Genomic DNA, 25,848 nt, shown 5'->3' on the forward strand with positions numbered 1-25,848 from the left:
ATAATGCTATTAGAATAAAAAAGATAAAATCATTTTTATAGCTTGGAATAAGTTGTGTTGGCTGGATACGTTGTTCCTCTCTTTGTTGTTTTTGTTGTTGTTGTTGTTGTTGTTGTTACTGCTGCTGCTGCTGCTGCTGTTGTTGCTAAGCGTCATTCATTCATTTCGAATGAATCAGATAATTATTGTTGACATTTATTTCTCTGATATCTTTTTAGCTAGAATTCTTTCTAGAAAGACATTGGATACTTACAGGAGGGACCACGTGAAGGTTTCCAACATCCTAAAGTGAAAGTGCTTCTGTAGAACGAACTGGACTCGAACTTTGCACACCAATGTTGCTACTCCTTATCGTTAACCATTTAGCTATCATCACTTCCCTGTTGTTGGTGGTGGTAGTGGTAGTTGTGTTGTAGTCAAAGAGTAAGAACGCGAACGCGTAGGCATGTCAAATAGGAAACTCTGTTTTTGAAAGAGAACAACTGTTTGTATTGAAATGAATTAGTTCACACAGGCTCGCGAAAAATCCGATTAAAATGGGAGGAAATTTTCAAGTTCGCACCTACATGTTAAATACTTATATTTTGAAATCTCATGTTTGTGTGGACATCAAAGTAAGCAATTGATTTATATGCATCCCATTTCCACTCGATGTAGGAGGAAGAATTTAAAAGAAAAGAATTAGCTGAACGAAACAGGGAGAAAAACCAAGTAACTTATACAAGCTAGCATCTTTTTCACATTCGCTCGTCTTGCATCTCTATTTACTTATCTACCGTAGGCCGACTGATCAAAGGCAACATTCGCGTAAAGGGAGGTAATTCATTGTAAAATATTAAAATAGGCAGATCCGAGTTGTTATGAGAATCGGCCCATGAACGAGACAATCATGAAGCCACTTGATGGAAGGAGTTAACAGAAAATAATTATCATAGAGATATGGCATAGCTATTGACCTTATTCTTTAAAAGACAAATCCTGTAGGTAGGAAGAAAACAGTTAGCAGGAAGAATTTTACAATTCTTGGAAAAAGGAAACTACAATAAGGCATTAAAACAGCAACTTGATGGAACTGTTATATAAAAAGTGAGTATTCTTGTCCTAATAAGTAGTTTCTGGAATAAAATTCTTTTTAGTCAATATAATATATTAAACCTTTTGCCAAGTAAAAACGGTCAAAAGTTATAGTCTGTTGACTTAGATTGAGTGCTTTATGCCAAATTGATGGTTTAATATAGTTAAATGTGCTCACTTTTTTTTAATTAAACGCTAATTTTTATAAGTTCCTATTAATCCACATTAACCCCTAACTGGGCATCAAAGATTACCATAATACTCAATTCGCTTCACCTTATAATATCGGTCCATACGAATTTTTAACTAGATTGATCCAGTAGTTTATGAGAAAACCTCTAGAATAAATGCGGTATTGTGGTAACTAATCCCTACTAATTTTGCGTTGCGAGGCTGAACATTCTCAGGTCGTTTTTAAAAAATTGATAGCATAATATTTCCGTTGTGTCTTCGTTTGGAATCGACTGCAAAATTCAAGTTATTTCTAGAACATAAATTTATATGGTAGAATGTGAAATTTGACCAAGTTTCAAGTTTTGAATGAACAATATCTGCTTTGTCGGACGTCACAATACAAAAATGAAACAAAACAAAAAAAAAGTGCAGTTTGATAAAAAGAAAAAAATACATTACTACTTTCACTGTTTCCTGTGCTTGGGAGTGGTTTTGAACATGCGCAGTTTAAACGAGTTGTGTTTTGAAAACAAGAAAGCAGATCTGTGAAAGATCAGAAGAGAAATATTCAAGAAAGAAAGGATTATGTTGCGTGAGAAAGTAGATAAAGATAAAGGTAAGTAAACGAAATGCTATGTGTGATATTAGGTAAAACTGAAAAATGTCTGTTTTGGGTAGTATCGAGAGAAGGAGATAGATAGATAGATAGATAGATAGATAGATAGATAGAGTAACGTCTCAGTGTGATATTAATCCAGCAGAGGGGAAAGTGTTCATTTATTTTAATCGCAAAACCGCATAAAAATTAATCAATGGATTTTTAAGCATTTACAAAAGATTCTTAATAAGTAATGCCCCTGACCCATTTCTCATACCAGGTAGAGCAACAAAACCTGGCACAGTTATTAGTCTTACTTTATGTAGGAACCAGGAAGAGTAAGACATTTCTCTCGTCGTTTGATGCAGCTCTGGGTTCGTTTTTGTAGAAGACACCAGGTTGGTCCTCCAACCAAATGACTTCGGAAAGGTTTGATTATCTGGGAAACGATTTTATTGTATAAACAGTTTTCATGGCTTTAAGAAGTTAAAGTGAAAGGTTGCAAAGGGAAGGACAGTAGAAGGAATGGGAGAGAATTTCATAGCTAAAAACTCACGGTTCTGATCTGGCGATATATGCGTTGTGAACCAGAGCATTTTCTTGTAGAAAGAGGTTACTTTTGGTTGATCCTTTTATGCATCTTGATTTTAATAGTTTCTCTTAATCATAATATGCTCCTATAAGTGTGGCAATCGTTTCTAGGAAATCTGTCATCGTCCTTGTCCCGGAAGACTGTGAGTATGACCTTGCCAGCGGATGGCTGCATTCTTGCCTTCTTTGAAGGTGATGAGTCCAAGTGCTTCCAATGACTGTGCTTTGTGTTTCTGGATCATAGTAGAAAGATTAATGTTTTCTCCTGTGTAATCAGTCTTTTGAATAAATTTAACTCATCTTCTTGGCACATCTCCTAATTCATCCCCGAGTACTCGACGCGTTCTTGCTTCTGCAAAAATGTCAGCAACATGAGAATTCATCTGGCCGACACTTTATGCATAAGCAAATTGTCATCTTGATCTGTAGGGTTATTTGGTAAAAAGTCACGCGTCGATTTCCCAAAAGAGCTGTCTTATCTTGACTGACATACATCTCATCGATAGCAGAAGTGGGGGATAACCAGGTCAGGGAGTTGTTTCCACAGAATTCTCGATACCAGTGTTTGACAAGATCATATGATAATAGAATTACAATACGCTTCTTTCATTTCATCAAAATCTTCTGTGCATCTTCAAATACAAAAACTACTACTAAGATTACTGCGTGACACTCAATCGTACCCATATAACACCTGGCAGTTCAAATGCCTCTTAATCGGACACAATAATTAGATCAGAACTGTAATTTTACACATAATCTATAGAGGTACAAATCATTGCGCATGCAAAATTTCAACTAGATAAACAACTGGAAATGACTCAGGAGCATTCTTAATTAAACACCTCTCGTGTTTACTAAAATCTACTTTTTATAAAGAAGCCAAGCTTTCAAATTTCACAAGAAAGCTATTTTAAAAAAGTGACAATTTGACGGAATTCAAGTTTCGGCCAAGTAAAACATATGCGCAGTATTTTTTTATTGTTAAAATTAACTCTTTATAATTCTTATCCTACCATTTTAAGTAAGGAGATCAAAAAATAAAATTAAGTAGATCTTCAAAGCGCTAATGCATGCATCCTGTTCTGGGGTGACACGAAAGCCATTATATTGGAGGTCAGTAGCGTCGGTCGCCATAGACAGTGAAAGAACGGAAGTCTGTCCGCGAAAGAAATAAAGGCACACACAAAATATAAATTTTTTTAAATGGCATATTTATTTACTTGATTTTTTTAGGCCTAACCATATATATATATATATATATATATATATATATACTAGCCCGGGCGCCTGGCGTTGCCCGGGTGTTTGGAGATGTATGTTGAGCAAAATAAAGGGTAATCTTTTTAAAATTTGACCCCTATTATGACCCCTTAACATTTATTGTTTTGGGCTTAAATCAAGTTATTAATTTAGATCCCTGTCCAAGGTACCTATATCTAAAATTTCACGTGCGTAGACCCAAAATTGGCGAAGGAGTTTGGTAGAGTTCTCAAAGGTCAAATCGTTGAACTTTGACCCCTTAGCGTCAGAATTTCTGGCCGAAAACCGATCACATAGATTTTTCCAAATCTCAGTACACTGTATATCAAATTTCTAGTCTGTAGACTAAAAATTGACAGAGTTATTGCGTAGGGAAATGTACACAGACAGAAAGACACACAGACAGACACGTTCACTTTTATATATATATATATGTGTGTGTGTGTGTGTGTGTGTGTGTGTCGCTTCCCATATGAGGGTACCAAAGAAAATTATTCCCGGTTCGCAATAAGGTAAAAATGCACTTTCGTAAATAATGTATTAATTCAAAACGTATCGCAAAAAAACAAATCACATCTAAGTGAATCACGATATATGTGAACAGTCAGCGGGGTGAACAAGGGGTAAGGGTTTCGGCTTCTTACCATGGGGTCCGGATTTCTAATCTCCCCATGATTCGTAGACGACGAAACACGTGTCAGTGGATTATTATATTTTAACAGATATATATATATATATATATATATATATATATATATATATATATATATATATATATATAAATAGTCCTGATCAAAATCATAAGACCACTTAAGCGTTTACGCATATTATCGAATTTTTAATCAACCAAATGGTTAAAACCATTGCCAAAAGGGAAAATATGATGGAAAAAAATGAAATCTGCTTCATTCGAAACCTTAACCCTGATCTAATAATTATTTTTTAAAAAAACAAGCATTTTCACCTGGTCAAAATGATAAGACCACTGATAATTTATCTAACAAAAGGCAATTATAAATTACTAAAAAGTGTCTCAGTATTTAATATAGCCTCCATTATTACGAATTACTTCAAAAATTGTCTTCGGCATGCTTGCGACTAAGTTTTTTATCAGTTGCAAAGGAATTTTATCCCATGTACTGAAAACTGAATCAGAAAGTTCCTTTATCGAATCATACTGGGTTCCATCCTTGAACACTTCTTTTACCATCCATCCCCAAATATTTTCAATGGGATTGAGGTCCGGAGAACATGCTGGATGATCTAACAATTCTATATTATATGAAGAAAAGTATTCTCGTGCTTGTCGAGAAGTGTGTATCGCAGTGTTGTCTTGCTGGAAAATCCAATTTCTTCCACACAGATGTGGACCTTCAGTCCTGATAGAAGCATTTTCAAGCATTGAAATGTACTTCAATGATGTTTGCTGGCCTTTCACTACTTGCAACTTTAGGGTCCCAGCTGACGAGTAAGCACACCAGATCATTAAAGACCCACCTTCACTATGCCGAGTTGAAAGTCTCTTTGGGCAAATTTTTATCATGCCAATAGTGTTGAAATCCATCTAGACCATCTAGATTAAACTTTTTCTCGTCGGATAAAATTACATTTTCCCACTTCTCTTCATCCCGAGTCTGGTATTTGGCGGCATATTTAAGTCGGTTAGTTTTGTGCTGTTCAAGAAGACGTGGTTTCTGCAGTCGCTTTAAATTATTGAAACCCTTCATTTTCAGATGCCTTCTTATGGTTTTAGGACTACATTCTGCTGCTGTTTGGCTTTTCAATTGACTTGAGCTCATACTGGAGTTTGTTTGTTTTTTTTACTTTTTCTGATACGGCGATCCAGTGATGGGGTTATGTTTTTTGGTCGACCTGGACTCTTTTTGTGCCCATATTGATCTGGATTTCTTAAAAAATGTGTGATGACCGTTTTGCTACGATTCACTTCGTTTGCAATGGATCTATGGGAGAGTCCACCCTATTAAGCTCAAAGATCCTTCCTCTGTCAAACTCTGATAATGGTTTCCCTTTTGCCATTTATAATTTAGTAAGATGTTTTTTATCCACTAACAAGTTGCTTTTGGTAACATAGAAAGCTTTTCGTATTCATTTTTTCCAAACAAGCCGATTTTATTAAAGTGGTCTTATTATTTTGACCAGGTGAAAATGTTTGTTTTTTAAAAAATAATTATTAGATCAGGGTTAAGATTTCGAATGAAGCAGATTACATTTTTTTCCATCATATTTTCCCTTTTGGCAATGGTTTCAACCATTTGTTTGGTTAAAAATTCGATATTATGTGTAAACGCTTACTTTCTGAAGTGGCCTTATGATTTTGACCAGGATTGTATGTATGTATATATATATATATATATATATATATATATATATATATATATATATGTCTGTATGTGAGTGTTTGTGTGTGTGTCTCGGAACAAATACTGTCATGAATTATAAGTGTAAACTGAATTAAAGGAATAAATTGTAAGAGGGTCAACATCATGAAATTTGGAATATAAACTTTTGTCATTTATTCAGTATCTGCTTTGTAGTTACACTGAGCTTCTTAAATAAAGATTAGTATATATGATAAGGAAATAAAAGTGGATAAAGAATATATCCACAGATATATATGTATATATACATATACATCTAAGGTATATAACTATATATATATATATTTTTTTTTTGTCTGATATATATATATGTATATATATATATATATATATATATATATATATATATATATATATATATATATACTAGCAAAAGTACCAGTCGTTGACTGGGTTCAAAAACAGCCTTACAGAATATGGACTCTGATTTATAAAAGTATGATAGTTATGAAAAGGAAGAGTTGTGAAGAGATAGCTTCGAATTTGGGGTATCAAAACTAAAACAAAATATGATGAAAGTAAAAATAAAATAGATAAACCCCATAATTTATTATACCATACCTGTTCAAACTTCAACAAATATCACAATATTCTGTGGATCTATATTAAAAAACCTTGTTAAACTTTGTGACATATTTCCATTCTATGGAGATCAGGTGCGAACGAACAACCCATAATTTTATGATATCATATTTCTTCAAACTGAAACATAATTATCAAAGTATACTTACGCAGATAGATATGAAAAGTCTTTATTAAAGTTTGTGCCTATTTTCATTCTACGGAGGTCAGGCGCTAACGCAGACCCCACAATTTATTATACCATCCCTATTTAAGTTAAAACATACTTATCAATGTTTTCTTATGTACATCTATATCAAAAACACTTGTAAACGCTTTTTTTTTAAATTTTAAATGTTTTATTTCCATACTTTTTAAATGAACCACCGTTCTGCCAGATCAAACATACCCATTCCTGTGTCTCGATACATCATCTATCATTATATGTAATCGGTCTTTTAAAATAGTCAACCATATAGGAGCCTATTCGTGACCAGACACACACACACACACACACACACACACACAGTTTTATATTATATATATATATATATATATATATATATATATATATATATTTCCATTACGTTTCAATCGATGTATCGCTATCCGATGTTTTATTTACTGTTATGCTTCTACACAGTATCCTCCATTTTATAATAAATATTAATAAGGATTTATTTGTATATTTTATATAAGTATATATTGTGTTGTTGCTTAACGTACAAATTCTAATTAAAGTTTTCATAAAACTTACATAAAAGAAAAATTATATTCCTAATTCATTTCATGCGAGCCACACGAGGTCCTTCTGCTTTGAGCATTTAAAAAAATCACCGCCTGTCTTAGACTCGGGCTTTGCTTTATAGTAACACTATTCTATAAAGAAGGAAAAAGTTTTTAAAAAATACAAACCTATTCCATACCAGATGAATAGGTATATCGTCGAAACTGAGTTTATTTTAATTTTTTTAAATAAATAAATGTTTACTTTTTAAAAAATATGCGTTGTATTGGCTTACAAGTTCCAATTGAAATTTACAAACATATTATTTCGAAGCAAAGCGTCTCTAATATAAATGAATATCCGCTCCGTCACACAACAGTTAACAAGGAAAAATCAGGGACGATTTCTATCCTCATGACGAAACCATTCTATGTGGCGAGGGAAAGAGAGAAAGCAAATAAAAGCCAAATAATCCTCAATTCTAAATAAAAAGACAATAGGAAGTGTTCTCCTTTAGGTCATCAGAAATGATAATAATAATAATAAGAAGAAGAAGAAGAACAAGAACAAGAAGAAGAAGAAGAAGAAGAAGAAGAAGACGAAATAATAATAACTAGCGAGCTATGTAGAAATTCCATAGGGAATTCGTTCATATGATATATATATATATATATATATATATATATATATATATATATATATATATATATATATTAATGTTGGCATTCTGTAGATGTTCAGCGTAAATGGAGACGCTCTGATATTACTGTAGCTCTTTTTTTTAAACTGCAAAAGCATTTATCTAAGTTAGCAGGAACGTTCGGCATCATCCAGTCGTAAAGTACGCTTAAATATGATAATTTATTTCTTGCAGATTTTGTATATATTATTATAGAGTTCTATCGATTTTTATATATTATAAAGTTGCGATTTCAAAAATAAAAAATGTTTCCATATAACTTGGGTGCATCAGCCTGAATCGAAACCGCTATCAAAACTTAAGAAAAAAAATATATATATATATACTAGACTACCCATGACCCGTTGGGTCAGTATGTTATATTAGCTATGCAATTCATGTATGAGTGTGACACTTGTGATGTAAAGAAAATATGTTTTTTTTTACATAACAGAAACATTTCTATAAAAGTATATTAAAATGAAAAAAGAATATAAATAGATTTCTATGAGTCGTTCTGTTTGTTATGATTAATTATTTTTGAAAAAATTTTTTTACAGTATTGAATTATATGTGGTTGGCCATACTTATAGGTAAATGTGCACTGAACAGATGACATAATACTTATTATAGTTAAATTCAAATTTTGATATATCTGCTTTTTTTTTACATCGTTCATTTCTGTATTACGTTTAAGTTATTTTAAACCCCACTCTTCCGATGTTAAATAATAATTTCGAAATAATAACGTTAATATTTCATGTGCAACCGGATGTCGTAAACCGGAAAGTGGGTTACATACATTGTTACAACGTCATTTGAGTTTTATAATTATATACAGGGTGACCAAAAAAAAAAAAAAACTAGATGGAAGCCATCTAGAACATATGCTGTAGAACGGAGAAAAAAGGCCAAAGACCTTAGTGTCTTGATGTGATATTTTGCATATAATAGACTAGTTATGACCAAAGTTTCATTTCATTCGGACCAAAACACTAAGAAACGGGGCCTAATTAGAGTTGGGGCCCGTTTTTTTATCACCCTGTATATATATATATATATATATATATATATATATATATATATATATATATATATATATATATATATATATAATTTGGGTTCCATCAGCTGTAATCGAAACTGAAGCCAAAACTTATGAAAAAGTCTTGGTAAAATTATTTATAAAAAAATAAATGACTTGAGTGCCATCAACTAAAACCGAAATCGAAACCAAAACTTATGAAGAATTTTTGGTAAAAAAAATAGCAGCCCCCCAAAAAGTAAGCGAATATAACTGAAATTTTAATTTTACTTCCAATTCACGGTTGAATCAAAGACTATGTTTTCGTTTGTTTGTACATTTTGCTTGGCTATTACCATCAGCAGCAGCAGCGGCATCAACAGTTAAAAATAGCAAACGAAAAAAGTAAGCGTTTTAAACTGAAATTTTAACTTAACTTTCAATTCAGGTTGCATCGAAGACTTTTCTCACACTTGCACGGATCGGTTATACATTTGTTTGTTGTGTACATTTTGGCTGGCCGTTGGCGGCGGCTTGGACGGTGATAAAACAACAACTAAGAGAAAAAAAAGTAAGCATTTCCCACTGGATTTTTCATTTGAGCTCTCAATGCTCGAATGAAATGAAGACTTGTTGCTACATAGTCTCATTCACATAATAATAATAATAATAATAATAATAATGATAATGATGATGATGATGATGATGATGATGACGACGACGACCACCACCACCACCACCACCACCACCACCATCATCATCATCATCATCATCATCATCATCATAATAATAATAATAATAATAATAATAATAATAATAATAATAATAATGAATCACCTAATGTATTTGGACGACCTGAAACTTTTTGCAGGGACCGAAAAAGAACTAGAGACACTAATAAACACTATCATGGCAAGTGCTCGTCTGAGCTCCAATCTCTAGTCCCCCCCTCGCCAATCTTTTACAAAAAACACCCGTCTAGCTGAAGCCACTGTCAAAAATTTTCCCCACTCTCTATCTGTGCCTAAATCAAAACGTAGATTCCATGAACACAGCTTCTTTCTTAGAACAGCATGCCAGCGGAAGTCTGTTCCGTCTGCCTGTTTCCCACCTGACTACAACTTAGATGTCTTCAAATCCAATGTAAACAAATTCCTGATGAACCGCCACCTTAAGTAGGCACGTTATGAAATCTCAACACTAACGTACAACATACTGTACATGCGATAACCCTTATCCCTGAGTGGCTTCCGGGCCTTGATAAGTAGTGACCTCCTTGTAAAAAAAAAACAAAAAACAAAAAAACTATCAGGATCTTCAGCCAGGATATCCAAATGGAGTTTGGAATGGAAAAGTGTGCATTACTAGTCATAAGAAAGGGAAAACTGGAGAAAATAGAGGGCATGCAACTACCCAACCAAACGGCTGGGAGTTCTGGAAGAAGACGCCATCAAAGCAACAGAAATTAAAGAGAGAATTGGAAAGGAATACCTAAGGAGAACCAGAAAACTTCTTGAAATAAAATTATATAGTAAAATCTACTAAAAGGTATAAATTCATGGATAGTATCACTAATAAGATACTCAGGACCGTTCATAGGATGGACCAAACAAGAACTGAGACAACTCGATCAGAAGACTAGAAAACTCATGACCATGCACAATGCACTACAATCAATGGGCGATGTTGACCGACTCTATGTGAAAAAAAAGGAGGCGGGAGAAGACTAGTTTGTATAGAAGACTGTGTGCATAACACACACACACGAATTTGAAAAATATATAACGCAAAACACGGAAAGAATAATTATGGCAGCGAGAAATACTGAGAAAATCGGCAAAACAGAAAACAAAGATATAAAGGATAAGACGAGAAAAGAAAAATGGGAAGAAAAACAACTACATGGAAGATTCATAGGATGACAAAAGATGAAAATAACAAAAACGCTTGGGCATGGATGCGAAAAGGACACATAAACCGGAAACTGAATTCCTAATAACCACAGCACAAGATAACTCAATAAGAACCAACCACATCAAAACAAAGATCGATAAAACACAAGAAAACAGTAAATGAAGACTCTGTGGACAAAGAGACGAAACGATAAACCATATAGTAAGTGAATGTAGCCAGCTGGGCCAAAAGGAATACAAGAACAGACACGGCAAAGTGGGAAAAGCAGTACACTGGGAATTATGCAAACAAGTGCATCTCGAACGCACAGACAAGTGGTACAAATATAAACCGGCAATAGTACTTGAAAACGAAAATCACAAAATCCTATGCGACATGGACATACAAACGGATAAACCCATCCAGGCAAGAAGATCCGATGTCGATATAATTAACAAGAAAGAAAAGTCCTGCCAAATCGTAGATTTTTCTGTTCAAGCTGACCACAGGGTGAATATCAAAGAAAAGGAGAAACGGAGCAAATACACAGAGCTAGTCAGAGAGCTGAAAGTGATATGGAAGATGAAGAAAATCCAAAAAATACCTATAATAGTAGGAACACTAGGAACAATCCCAAAAAACTTTGAAAAGAGAATGGGAGAAATTGGAATCAGAGGAATGACTGGAAAATACAACGAACAAGAATAATAAAAACAGCTGAAATATTTAGGAAAACCCTTGAATGTGGAGATTAACACAAACGAACCACAATCGCAGACCAGACAAATTGCTATAGAGACAAAACATGAAGCTCTTCATGTAACCAAGAACATTGAAGCTGCATACTTATAAGTTCTCTAACCCCACTCCCATCCTTCCATTACCACATCATTGTCCTCCTCCTTCCCCCGAAAAAAAGAGTGAGACCAAATAACCAAGTAATCAAGGAGGAAGGAAAGGCCAAGGAGTGAGCACTCACCAGACCTCCACTGTATAAGTGCGAAGAGAACTGGGACCTTGGGGAGGCTTATTGCCACTTAAATTCTAGTGGAGACCAATGGCCACTGCTAACGAGAAATCAATGGCAAGCAGCTGTTGCGATAATGCAAATTCATTTGAAAATGTTATCGAAAGAGGTGAAGAGTACTGGAAAATCTGGGGAGACTTGTTGTCACTCAGCTTCCAGGGAACACCATAGGCTGTATTCAATGAGATCTTTGATGACCTGTGAGCCAATAATAATTTATAAAGGAGAAATAGTACCACCCATATTCTTACAGCATTGTTAGATAGTCCACTTACATGCATCTCGAAGGACTTTGAAACCATTTATTTTATATCAAAATGGCTTAACGATTTTTCATCTCTGAATGAAGGAAGAAAAACTACTCGTAATAATTATAAAAACGATTATGGTTATCATTATGATAATCACTCCAGCTATGGATCAAAGATTAAAGCATACTGGAGGCAGCATATCTAAGGATAGTAAGTACCTGATGTCAAACAACAGCAATTTTAAATAGCGACTTGGCATCAGCTTGACTTGGTATTTAATAGCCTTTCATGGACAAAACTGGGTCTTTAACCGAAGTGAACCTTTCTGAGGTGGTATCTCAATAAAATACCAGGGAAAGGAAAACCTTAAACAAACCATTCCTTATATTATTCAAATATGAGTGTTCAAAACTATCAAACTGAAAACGACGTAAATGGGATCAGAACATCAACATCAAGTGTAGATGCCCGTAGGAGAAAGAACGAGGCTTTCGAGGCCGTCACCAAGAGAATTCTTCGAAACACTATTGCTGGAACAAATTGGACTAAAGCCTTAAATAAAATAGTAATGAAGTGTTATCTGAAGACTGGTGCCCCTAATAGGCGATACAGAAAAAGAATGCACCAAATATGGAATGAACTAGGCCTGTTTAAAATAACAGGATAAAAACTTGCAGCTTGCAGGACAAGCCCTGATAATAAGAACAAATGGATTGCTGTCTGTCCTTGAAATTGAAGATCTGAAAAGAGAAATTAAGAAAGAGAGTGTGGATATCAATAAACATGATGGAGTTGCTGAAATGATGAAGGATGAAGGAACTACTGAAACTGAAATTGTGAATGAAAATATTCAGCCTTTCAACAATCAGATTCTTTCCACAGACACAATTGTTCAACTCATGATTGAACATGGGAAAACGAAAGAAGAAATTGATATCTTCAAATTACTAGACGGAAAGGTAAGAGCTGGCAATTCAGAAAAGTCACCGAACCTCCGATTTGTGAATCAGAGAAGACTAAAATCTATCACTACGAAGATGAATGAAGTCCTGCCATTTTTTCCAGTAAATAATTTAGAACAGTGCATTAGCATCATGAAAGCTGCTACTAATACTGTATCAATGTTGCTTGGGGTGGTAAAACGTAAAAAAAAGAAGAAAAGAAGGCGCCCTGGTGGCGGAAACGTCTAAATGGGCAAATGAAGCAACTTTGAAAGGGCCTAAGTAGAGTACAAACTGCCGTAGAAGGCAAACTCAAGTCAAAGCGTATGTGATGAACTAAATCAAAAATTTAACATACAACAAAAAGTGTGTAATTGAAGAACTGAAACAACGTATCACAGCTAAAACTGCCAAAGTAAAACACCACAGTGATAGAATTGAGCAATGTCGGCAGAATAGACTGCTTGAGAATGACGAATAACTTCTTTTTAATCAACTACAAGGAATTGAAAGGGGGAAGAACGTTGAACCTAATGCTGATGAATCACGTGTATTCTGGAAAGACATCTGGGGAAAGGAAGAAAAACATCATGACGATGCAGAATGGATGAAAGATATTTAAAGAATTGAGCAACAAATTGACATAATAGTCACCGTCGAAATGCTGAGGGCAAAGGCTAAAAAGCTTTCAAATTGGAAAACGCCTGGACCTCACAAAGTCGAGGGATACTGGTTTAAAAACCTCCTAGCTCTTCACCCGCTTCTTACAACAATGCTAAACGACTGGTTGGCTGACAAAGGTAACTACAGTCCTGATTGTGAAAGATAAGACAAAATGGGGTGAAGTGACATACTTGCTCTCAGTTATGTGGAAACTTTTCACTAGCAAACTGTTTTAAAGTACCTATGATCATTTGGACCAAAACAATTTGCTGCCTGAAGAAGAGAAAGGCTGTCGAAGAAGATCATGAAGCACCAAGGATCAGCTTCTGATTGATAAATGATTCTAAAAAATTGCAAAAGAAGATCTACCAACGTTGTCATGGGCTGAGTAGACTATAAGAAGGCATTGGATATGATTCCACATTCAGGGATACTCAAGTGTTTAGAAATTTTTGGAATAGTCCCTAACATCCGAGTATCTATAACAAATAGCATGAAGAATTGGGAAACCAATTTAACTTCAGGAAATGTATTTGGCACAGTGAAAATTAAGAGAAGGATCTTTCAGGATGGTAGTCTTTCCCCTCTGCTTTTTGTTATTAGCTTGATCTCGTTGACATTTGTTGTGGAATGTAAAAGCAGGGTATGAAATCAGAAAACCATCTACTATTTATGGATGAACTTAAAGATTTTGGAAAGAATGAGAATCAACTTGATACCTTGATGAACACGATCAGATTGTTTAGCAATGACATAAGGATAGAATTTGCCATCTCCAAATGTGCTATTCTTGTGATAAAAAGAGACAAGCTAGTCCAGTCAGATGGCCTCGAACTTCCAACAACAGATCTGATAAAGAATGTTGATATCGATAAAGGTTACAAGCATTTGGGGTTATTGGAAGTGGACAAGATTAAGAAGATAGAAATGAAAAATCAGGTCACAGCTGAGTACATCAAAAGATTAATGGTTATTCTTAAATCACATTTCCACAGTTGGAATACAATATATGCCATCAACGCCAGAGCAGTAGCTATCATTCGATATACTGCTGATATACTTGACTGGAAAGTGGATGAATTGAAATCTTTGGACACAAAAACACGTAAAATGCTTACAATTTATGGGACTTTTGCAAAGAAAGAGGATGTAGATCGATTGCATCTACCTAGAAAGGAAGGTGGTCGAGGCTTACTTAGTGTTGAAGATGTTGTAAATATAGAAGAAGAAAGCTTCACTAAATATATTTCTGAAAGTCATGAAATTCTTCTGCATGAAGTGAGAAGAGAAAAAATATTAAGACCTGGGGTGAAGAAGAGTCAGCGGTTACAAGAGAGAGAGGGAAAATTATTTGGAAAGAAACTACACAGTGCATTCTTTAAAAATACTGAATTTAGAGATAACGACAGCTGGAATTGGTTGGTCAGGGGAAATCTTAAAAGATCCACTGAGAGCACATTAATGGCAGCCCAGGAACAAGCCACTCGCACTAGGTCCATCAAATTACTACATCGACAAAACTGTAAAATCACCGATGTGCAAAATGAGTAATAAAAGGAAAGAGACATTAGCGCATATTGTATCAGACTGACCTATGCTAGTTCAGCACCAATATAAAAAATGGAGACAAAACAAAGTCGCTCAGGTCACACTGGAATATGCAAACTCTATGCATTAGATCACAATGAGAAGTGGTATGAGCATAAACCAAATAGCCACCACAAATGGCTTAATCAGATGGATAAGTAAATCTTTTTTACAATTTTACAAAAAGCTTGCTTGTTTGGAACAGCGAAAGTGTTACGGTATAGCTTTGATGTCTAATAATAATAATAATAATAATAATAATAATAATAATAATAATAATAAGAAGAAGAAGAAGAAGAAGAAGAAGAAGAAAAATAATGATAATAATAATAATAAAAACATAAAAAAGTTAAGAATGCTATGAAACAATAATAATATAATATCAACACTTCGAACTGTGCGACAGTCAAGGTGAATCCTTTTGTAATTGAAAAGCTTGGGAACATGATAAAAAAGCCACCATAAATGGATTTATTTAGATTGACAAAACAATTTCTTTTACAATTTTGCAAAAGGCTTGCCTGTTAAGAACGGCGATAGTGTTAATACAGCTTGAATGTCTAAAGTCAAAGGAATTGACCTGATGTTTAAGAAAGAAAATATAACTGAAAACATCCAAAGGTTGAGACTACTACTACTACTACTACTACTACTACTACAACAACAACATCAACAACAACAACAACAACTAAGAAACATCAGCTGATCAATCGGACACCTGAATACACGATGCCTAAACACATCCAAAGGTTGAGACCACTATAATAATAATAATAATAATAATAATAATAATAATAATAGTTACATGCAACCAAGAACATTGAAGATGCATATGCTTAAGTTCTCTATCTCGTCTCCCTTCCCCTTCCATTACCCAATCAACGTCCCTACCCACCAAAAAATGAATGAATGATGCCAAATAGCCGAGAAGGGTCAAGGAGGATGGAAAGACCGAGGAGAAAACACTGACCAAACCTCCGCTGGACAAGTGTGAAGAGAACTAGGACTTTGGGGAGGCTTATTGCCACTCAAATTCCAGTGGAGACCAATAATCGCTGGTCACCCTGTATATAGCGAGAAATAAATGGTAAGAGGCTGTTGCGATAATGTAAATTTATTTGCAAATGATATCAGAAGAGGTGGAGAGTACTGGAAAACTAGGGAGACTTGTCACCCAGCTTCCAGAGAACACCACAGGTTGTTTTCAAGGAGGGATCCTTCATGACCTGTGTGAAAACTCCTTGTCAGCCAACCCTAACTCCATTGCCACATCATCGCCCTCCCCCTTAAAAAAAAGAGCGAGGCCAAATAACTAAATAGTCAAGGAGGAAGGAAAGACCAATGAACTGACCAGACCTCAACCATATAAGTGCGAAGAGAACTGGGACCTTGGGGAGGCTTATTGCCACTCAAATCCCAGCAAAGACCAATATCTGCTGCGAACGAGAAATCAATGGCAAGCAACTGTTGAGATGATGCAACTTTATTTGCAAACATTGTCGCAAGAGGAGGCGAGTACTGGAAACCTGGGGAGTTTTGTTGTCACTCAGCTTCCAGTGAATATCACAGGCTGTTTTCAGGAAAAGATCTCCAAAGACCTGTATAAAAGGTCCTTGTGAGCCAATAGTAATAATAATAATAATAATAATAAGAAGAAGAAGAAGAAGAAGAAGAAGAAGAAGAAGAAGATGAAAAAAAAGAAGAAGAAGAAGAAGAACTTATATATAGTAAAAATAAATGTCATTATCAGATTTAATATGAATATCAGTGCGAAGACGGAATGGAGCATTTTTTCGTCATTTTTAACGAACGGTGTGCTGGATTTGTTAATATAGATTTTAACACAAGTGAACGAATGCTATCACAATGACCTTGCTCATACGTGAGACAAATAAGTTCTTAGACTGTATTCTGCAGTGATCTGACACCAGGGTGGGATTGGACATTAAAGGTCAATAGGCAGAGAAGTGTTCACAGATGTGACGTCACATGGGACAAAAGCAAGGAAAAACGACTAAATTTGAAAGAGAGCCTAATTATGGATTTTGACGCGGACAATTGTTTACAAAATGCCTTAACAATGACGAAACTATTGAGGATCACACGTCGCTATGGACATTAGTTGTCTGTACGTCATTCAATCTCTGTCTCTCTCTGTCTCTCTCTTTCTTTATATATATATATATATATATATATATATATATATATATATATATATATATATATATAAGAACGTTTGCTTGAACACGAGAACTATTCTTTTTCCGATTTTTTAAAATATCTTTTCCATTCGCCGAGCGGTCGTTTTTATTTCAGCTGGCATGTTATATAAAATTGCGCCCGAAAGTTGTTGTTCGGCCATATTCTTCTCAAGCGCTTTCTATCCAATTATCATCAGGATTTTTCTTTCGTTTTCTTTTGTTTTGAGGCTTGGTGTATTTACAATTTTTTTTTATTTTTGAGAAGAATATGGCCGAACAACAATTTTGGGTGCCATTTTATATAACATGCCTGCTGAAATTAAAAAGAACGCTCGGCGAAGGGAAACGATATCCAGAAAAATCAGAAAAAGAATAACTCTGTCGTGTTCAATCAGACGTGCTTGAATAAGGACTTATTGACTTACAAATATATATATATATATATATATATATATATATATATATATATATATATATATATACATTGGCAGCAACTCATGCTTGAATAATGACTTGTTTCAAGAATATACAAATATATACCCCCCATATATATATATATATATATATATATATATATATATATATATATATATATATGCGTTTCATCCACTATAGGATTCGTCAGGCGTATGCGCGAATTTTGTGGTTGCTTCTTGTTTTTATATATGTTGAGGATTTCTAGTTAGCCAATCAGCTTTCTAGTATCCACCGCGCCCTCTCCTGTCAGCCAATGGGCATGCATTTTATTTTATATATATATATATTGGCAGCAAGTCGTTATTCACGTATATATATATATATATATATATATATATATATATATATATATATATATATATATATATATATTGACATCAAGAAGGTTTGCAACATCTGCACATAACGAACTGAGGTAACTGAAGCTGTTTTTCCTCTTCCTAAAAAAATAAGGACCCCAAACTCCGAAATTCGCAACTGCGCACCATACTGTTACTCGCCCACTATGAAGAGGCCTTTTATGAAGCTCTCTAGGGTTACTTTCTCACCAGTAGCGAAAATTTTGCTTGTTGACAAAACCATATAAATTAAAGTGGACCTTGTCACTGGTGATCAGAATTGCATCAGCAGGAACATTTTACAAGAATATCTTTACAGCAGTCAACACGAGTTTCATGGTCTCGTTCCAACAATTCTTGAGCAACCATCAGTTTGTATTAATGAAATCTTAAATCACTTTTTTAAATTCGTCTTACACAGCGAACAGAAAAAACTTAATACAGCAGAATGCTTATGAGTTGAACGCTTTGGAGATCCAAAATGGACTCTTTAACAATCTTGATGTTGTCTGTGGTTCGAACGCTTCTTGGTCATCCAGAAGGTTTTCGCTTGAGTTTTGAGCCGGTAGCTCTAAAGTTTTAGACCCAAAACAGCACAGTTCTTCGGTCAGGAACAGGGCTGCGTATTCTACGTTGGAAATGGTTTCTGAAATTTCTTAGGTTGCAGTTTCTGGTTCTCCGTAGGTGAGGAAATGTTTCACAATAAATGCACAGTGTTTATCTGTCCATACTATATCTAGGCATCACAACTTTCAATAATTCACCAGATATTCTGCAAAACAAAATGACAGTTCATTAATAACATGGGCGAATAACTGCAACAGCCTTGTCACAGTAAGAATTAAAACACTAGAAGATTTTTTTGACTCACCCTGTATTTCTGCCTATTTACGTGTAAATGGTACTCGTAATTATTTAACATTTTTCTCTCTTAAATCCTCTATTTCAAAACCCTCCCTTTATTTTTCATTATTACAATACTTCAGCTAAGTTATAGGAGTAACGGCTCCCAACTACAGACGACAATGAATGCGAGGTAACACAACGGCGAGAAGCTGTCAACGAGAAAATAGAAGAAACGACGCGGATCACGCCTGAAAAAATAAATGATGATATAGAATCCGAGGTAGGACAAATGGGTAACGCAATAATTCAAATATAATAACTGTCAATTATTTATGTATGTTATTTTTTTCTTACGTTATGTTGAACTTCAATTTAATTGAGTAATAAGATCAGCGTAAATGGACACCTGAAAAAAAATAATATAAATATCGACAAAGCTGATAAAGACGATATTCGGAAGAAAGAGAACGGGTAAGAAAGAAACAAGGAAACAAAGAAAGAAAGAAAGGAAGAAAGAGAGTGAGTGAATTCGTAATGTCGTTTTCTAAACAAAATTAGATATTAAAATGGAATAAGATTATCTGGTAGTATTTCCGAATATTTTCTCTTTCGCTACTGTTATGAACTTTATTCAAAATTCATTGAATTTATTTATTATGTGCGCATTTATTACTTATTGCAAAAGAAAAGCAAGAAAAAGGCGAGAGAGAAAGAAGAAAAAGTAGTGTGTGCGTACACGTGTGGGTGTGAGAAACAAAGATAGGGAAAGGGGCAGTCAGAGAGAAGGTGGGAGAAAATACTTAATCTTTAACGTGCCTGAAAAATATTGTTTTCGAAGGTTATTTACTACCAAACTCACTAAATCATAATATATATATATATATATATATATATATATATATATATATATGCATATATATTATGATTTAGTGAGTTTATATATATATATATATATATCCAGTTTTAACAATTAGTCCTTTACTTTTCCATGTTTAAGCTTAACCATATTACTTTTCATGCTCGCATTTTTCTATTGTAATATATATATATATATATATATATATATTACAATAGAAAAATGCGAGAAACATGGAAAGTAAAGGAATAGTTGTTAAAAAAAGGACAAGATATTCTTTTCTATTTCTTTTCCAGTTTTAACGACTACTCCTTTACTTTTCCATGTTTAAGTTTAAACATATTACTTTTCATGCTCCCATTTTTCTATCATTACCATGATTTTTCTAGGCTTTTGGAAAAGTCACTTGTTCTTTGTCTTGTTCTTTGTTTAATTTCAGTCTTATGTTTTGCTTCCATAAACATAACATACACATATGTATTAACAATGTACGACACTCGCCTGCTTTCAATAAAATCCCCGCAATTATCTCCCTTTCGTTCTTTCATTTCATAGAATTTCATAAAAACCGTCACTCACCTCATTACATTTTTTTACGATTTTGAACACCAGTAAATCCATGATAACTTTTGTTTTACTGAACAAAAAGTGAGGAAAAATTTTCACAATATAGCTGAGAAGGTAATCTATAAAATGGAAGGGTAGATTAAATTTAAATTTAAAAAAAAAACACGTATCATAGACGTTTAGGAAGCCAAATAACAATGCAGAAATAATCAATATTTTACGTGTTTGAAATTAAAATAAACAAATATTTTACTTATTTGAAATTTAATTATTTCCATGCATCACCATCTTTAGAATTTTGTATTTTGTTTTGTTTTTGTTTTTCTTCTCTTCTTTTTCGTTCTTGCCATGTTGTTCGTTGGAAAAAGTAGAATCAGTCTCCTCGGAACGGCGCGTGGCTACGTGAAATTTACAGAAGTGGTTTGAGTTCCGTTATGGGAGCGATGATTAAATCTGAATAAAAGAAAATGCGTAATATATATGTTTAGGAAGTCAAATCATAACGCAGAAAGAATTAATATTTTACTTGTTTGAAATTTCTTTTGTTTTCTTTTGTTTTTGGTTTTTCTCTTCTTCTTTCATGTCATGTTGTTAGTTAGAGAAAGTAGAAGCAGGCTTTCCGGAACGGTGCGTGACTACTCGAGATTTACATAAGTGATATATATATATATATATATATATATATATATATATATATATATATATATATATATATACTAGCAAAAGTACCCGTCTTTGACTGGGTTCAAAAACAGCGTAATGGACTCTGATTTATGAAAGTATGATAGGTTATGAAAAGGAAGGGTTGTAAAGAGATAGCTTCGAATTTGGGGGTATCAAAACCAAAACAAAATATGATGAAAGTAAAAATAAAATAGATAAACCCCATAATTTATTATACCATACCTGTTCACACTGAAACACTTATCACAATACTCTGTGGCTCTATATTAAAAAACCTTGTTAAACTTTGTGACATATTTACATTCTATGGAGGTCGGGCACCAACGAAAACCCCATAATTTTATTATACTATATTTCTTCAAACTGAAACATAATTATCAAAGTATACTTACGCAGATAGATATGAGTCTTTATTAAAGTTTGTGCCTATTTCCATTCTATGGAGGCCAGGCGTGAACGCAGACCTCACAATTTTATTATACCATACCTATTTAAATTAAAACATACGTATCAAAGTATTCTTATGTACATCTATATCAAAAACACTTGTAAACGTTTTTTAATTATTTAATTTTTTATTTCCATACTTTGTGGACCAGGTGCGAAATTTTAATGAACCACTGTTCTGCCAGATCAAACATACCTATTCCTGTGTCTCGATACATCTTCTATCATTATATGTAATCAGTTTTTTAAAATAGTCAACCATATATTCGTGACCAGACACACACACACACACACACGCACACACACACGCACACACACACATTAAGCTTTATATATATATATATATATATATATATATATATATATATATATATATATATATATATGATTGTACAGAAGGTCAGACAAACATTGGTACTGTCGGTTTCAAGCCTAACATAAGGGGGCCAGTTAATGGTAAATAGTAAATAATGTTAGTCTCTCGTCAGCCATGTTGTTTTCTGCTTGAGGAAAATGCAGCACCGCATATATTGTTTATAATTAAATAATAATTATAAGCATACCATGAACCTAAATATATATATAAAAATTTTTTTTTAAAATACCTAGACATTACAAGTCAGTAAATGAAATTAAAATAGCTTATATAAGATCCCTTAGAACCTGATACCAGATACATAGTAACCAAAGATAAAATAAAATAACAGCATATGAGATATAGATAAAATATATAAAATAAATAATATATATAAAATAAATAAATAATATATATATATAAAATAAAATAAAATATAATAAAAAGCAAAGAATCACGAGTTACCACCTTTAACTAAAATAAAAAAAAGGTTAAAGAATTAATAAGATAGATTAATTACCTCCCTTGGACCAACCAAGACTAACCGATTAGACCGGAACCATGCCAATTAGGAACAGAATAGGACAACATTAATTTAAACATACATATATATTAAATAAAAAATTAAAAAATTAGAAAATTTATATTAACATAAAATAAAATATATACAAATAGAGATAAGCTATAGTTAAATAAAAATAAAATTCATTATAAACAATATATGCGGTTCTGCATTTTCCTCAAACGGAAAACAACGTGGCTGACGAGAGCCTAACATTATTTACTATTTACCCTTAACTGGTCACATTATGTTAGGCTTGAAACTGACGGTACTAATGTTTTTCTGACCTTCTGTGCAATTATAAATAAGTAAATATTAAGCTCTTATATTGACAACTTTTTTTTTTAATCAAGCATTTTGTTAGAATTCTTTCCCGAAAAACAGTAAACAAATATATATATATATATATATATATATATATATATATATATATATATATATATATATACTAGCAGAAGTACCCGTCGTTGACTGGGTTCAAAAACAATCTATAGAAAATAGACTGTGATTGATGAAAGTATGATAGGTTATGAAAAGGAGGGGGTTGTAAAGAGATAGGTTTTGATACTCAAAAATTTCACCCTAAGCAAAATATGATGAAAGTAAAGATAATTTTCGCGAAAATATATTTTTATATCAACTTTGTTTCTATTCGTAGCCAAGAGTGACCAACAAAATGATGTTTCCTTACATAGAGAAAATGTTATATATATATAATAATATAAATATACAAAAAATAAATGTTACCAGTCAATAAAAGTTACTTTTATGGTAGAAAAGTTCATTGGTTTGTATTTTTAAATAGTTTGTTTAAAAAAATCAAAACGGCAGCGACTTAGAAATGGAGAGCCCCGTTTTCAATTTGAAAGAGGGGCACCTGAGCATTCTGTATTAACAATTTAAGAGAGTTCCGTCAACGTAAAGAATATTTATAAACATATTTTAATGTTTTCCGTTATTTTGTGCTTGAGGAATATTCGATTATGGCATGTGCAGTTTATATAAAAATTCATTTAAGTAGTTATCGCCTCAAATTTCGTTTTAATTTCGGTTCCCTTAAATTATTTCAAGTATAGAGCACTAAAAACTATTTCAAAACAAAACAAAAACATGAACTGAACTTTTATTGACTATGGTAACATTAATTTCTTGTATATTTATTTTTTCGGGTAGTCGTTTGTTGGCTTTTCTGCTAAACACTCTTACTAAATAATATCGACGAAATATCGAAAAACAAAGAAACAAAAACAGTTGTGAAAAATAATGAAGCTTTACTTACTTTAGTAAAATAATCCGAAACAGCAAAATGTAAAAGTAAGCACGTAATTACTTTAGTTTTTTAAAGCAAAGAATCGATATAAATATGAATAAGAAGAAAATGGCGCCATTTTCAAGCAGAACAGCTTCATTTCACTTTTACAGTATTGAACGGTGTAGTATTGCGCCGTCGGATTCAGGATTGTACTATTGTAATGTAAAGAACAGGCTGAAAGGGTTGTAATAAACTGAATTCCTTCTAGTACACTGACAAAAATCTTAAACAGATATATAAATAAAAATAAAAAAGGTTATGTAAATGTTTTTAAAAAGACACGTAATCACGTGAGCAGGATGTTTTCCTTCTTTTGATACGATAACAAGTAACGTTCTTATTTTTTTATTATTTATCTATTTATCTATTTTCGAGAGAGTGCCACGTGCAAGTGGAGAAGGAAAAAACAGAGTTATGCAAAATTTGTGTCGAGAATTGTCTAAAGTTCCGACTTTTTTTTTTTTTTTTTTTGGCTTTCACTTTAATAAGAACATGAATTTATGAGGTGAATTTATTCGACACTATGATTCAACCCCCAAAAATAAATAAAAGCTAACATGAATTAAGATTAAAGTTAAGGTGTTATCGTGAACCTTCGCCCCTTATAAAAAACCTTGTTAAACTTAGTGACATATTTACATTCTATGGAGGTCAGGCGCGAACGAACACCCAATAATTTTATTATACCATATTTCTTCAAACTGAAATATAATTATCAAAGTATACTTACACAAATAGATATGAAAAGTCTGTTAAAGTTTGTGTCATATTTCCATGGAGTACAGGCGCGAACGCAGACCCCACAATTGTATTATACCATCTCTATTTAAGTTGAAACATACTTATCAAAGTATTCTTATGTACATCTATATCAAAAACCTTTGTAAACGTTTTTTTTTTTTCATTTTTTTTCCATATTTTGGGGGCCAGCCGCGAACGCAAACCACACAATTTTAATGAACTAACGTTCTGCCAGATCAAACATACTCATTCCTGATTCTCGATAATCTTCTATCATTATATATAATCAGTTTTTTAAAATAGTCAACCATATAGGAGCCTGTTTGTGACCAGACACACACACACACACGTTCAGCTTTATATATATATATATATATATATATATATATATATATATATATATATATATATATATATATATGCATATAAAGAAAACTATGTTACCCGTTGAGTTGGGATTAGAGTGTTTAAATCACAAAAATTAGTTTGTAAAGCAAGTTTAATATTGAAAATAAAGATTAAATCCAAAATTTTTTTTTTTCGCTCTATCTTCCCCCCCCCTCCCTCTCTCTCTCTCTCTCTCTCAAACTCTTACTATTTCTTTCTATAACGACGGGTTAAATAATTTTACGAATTCTGGTGATATCCTGCTGTTTTCTTATTACGATTGATTGTAAATAAAAAAGAGAGAAAGAGTGACGAAATCGAGAGTGATAGATTCAATATAAGTGGAGTTGTAAAAACGTCTGGTAAAATAGTGAGTTTGAATATAGGATAGAAATGCAATAAGGGATGAATCACTTGGTGAATTAATTGTAAATTGAAACGAAAAAAAGCTATTAAAACGGTAGGTTTCAAACATAACTAAATCCCAAAATTGAAGAATGTTGTAGCAAGTGTTTTATCATGTAATTAAAATATATAGAAAAACACCTTAGGGGAACTAACGTTGATTAAACCAGCGTTAGTATAATAAATAAACACACACACACACACACACACACACATGC

The 25,848-nt window shown here is 33.2% G+C and overlaps 1 protein-coding gene across 1 annotated transcript in view; it reads left to right on the forward strand.

Annotated features, from left to right (window-relative positions):
• Nucleotides 1-1,240: 1,240 nt before the first annotated feature.
• Nucleotides 1,241-25,848, forward strand: part of LOC145290568 (zinc finger BED domain-containing protein 5-like) — a 60,684-nt gene continuing 36,076 nt past the window's right edge. The window contains exon 1 of the transcript XR_013869323.1: nucleotides 1,241-1,864. The gene's annotated coding sequence lies outside the window, so the exon portion shown is untranslated. The remainder of the gene's footprint in view (nucleotides 1,865-25,848) is intronic.

Source organism: Euprymna scolopes, chromosome 2 (assembly GCF_053919585.1).
Source record: "Euprymna scolopes isolate OS-2025 chromosome 2, ASM5391958v1, whole genome shotgun sequence".
Lineage (NCBI taxonomy): Eukaryota > Metazoa > Mollusca > Cephalopoda > Sepiida > Sepiolidae > Euprymna > Euprymna scolopes.